A 1,233-nucleotide genomic window follows, 5' to 3' on the forward strand; every position below is an offset into this window, starting at 1 on the left:
ATTTGTGGTTAGCTACAGTTAGCTATTGTTATTTGTGGCTAGCTACAGTTAGCTATTGTTATTTGTGGCTAGCTACAGTTAGCTACAGATAGCTACAGTTAGCTATTGTTATTTGTGGTTAGCTACAGATAGCTACAGTTAGCTGCGGTCCAGCAGGCTCTCTCATCCTCCTGCAGCTTTTCTCCTCCTGCGCATCGCGGACGCTTTGTGTGCATTAAACTTTCATTTCCATGGAAATAGGTTGGCAGAGGAAGTTTGGGGATCCAGTGACCAGTTTGTGCAGATAAGTTGGCTTTCATGTGAAACATCAGCCTCCATGAAAGGATTTCAAAGCCCCAGTTTTACCTAACATGAGAATAATGAGGCCTGATCCGGGAAGTGGTTCTGATGGACCGGTCCTGACAGACCGGCGCCTCCTAAACCGGCTTTAATTTGAAGCCGTTCCCAATATCTGCGCCGCACCTGCGTCCCCCCCTCACGGCTGCAGCCGCTCGTAATCACACAGCCAAACCTGGAGACGTGCGTCTGAGGAGGCAGCGGCGTCATTACGGGCCGATCAGACCCGCTGGGAACCGGACCGGAGCGCTGGGAGCCGCATGAAGGTGGAGGACGAGGAAGAGGCGACGTCCATTAAAGCATGACTTTAATATTCATAAAGCTCCGCCTCCCGCAGGAAACAGGCAGGAAGCTCAAACCTGCAAAAACACAAAATATCACCGAGTAAGTCTGTCTGCTTTCTGCTCCAAATACCTGAAGACATGAAACCAGAGGGACCTGAGTTAGAAGTAGCTTTACACAGATATCGGAGCTGCTGTAAGTCGATGATTCTTGAATAATTATGAAGCATTTATAAGTGAAATAAGTGGAACTTTTAACAACATGAAAGAACAACTGAAACTATTAAATCTGTCCATAAAGTCAAATCAAACTCTGAAGTGAACTCTGGTTCAGTTTGAATGTGAACACCAAGCGGACCAGAGACCGCTCCAAAAGCAGGAAGTGAACTACAGAACAGGGCATTCTGGGTAAATCCAACCAAAGCTAACATGCTAGCCTAGCGCCAGCAGCAGAAATGGCTCCTGGTCTTTAGCCTAAAGAGAAATCCTCCAACCGCAGCACCTTGCATTCTGGGTAAATACAACCAAAGCTAACATGTTAGCCTAGCGCTAGCAGCAGAAATGGCTCCTGGTCTTTAGCCTAAAGAGAAATCCTCCAACCGCTAAAATCCTCCAT

General features: G+C 47.3%; 1 long non-coding RNA gene across 1 annotated transcript in view; it reads left to right on the plus strand.

Moving 5' to 3' along the window:
* The window catches only part of LOC108166719 (uncharacterized), a 9,174-nt gene that overhangs the window by 992 nt on the left and 6,949 nt on the right, over positions 1-1,233 (plus strand). The window lies entirely within an intron of this gene.

The sequence above is a fragment of the Poecilia reticulata genome, linkage group LG11 (genome assembly GCF_000633615.1).
Source record: "Poecilia reticulata strain Guanapo linkage group LG11, Guppy_female_1.0+MT, whole genome shotgun sequence".
In the NCBI taxonomy this organism is placed as follows: Eukaryota; Metazoa; Chordata; class Actinopteri; order Cyprinodontiformes; family Poeciliidae; genus Poecilia; species Poecilia reticulata.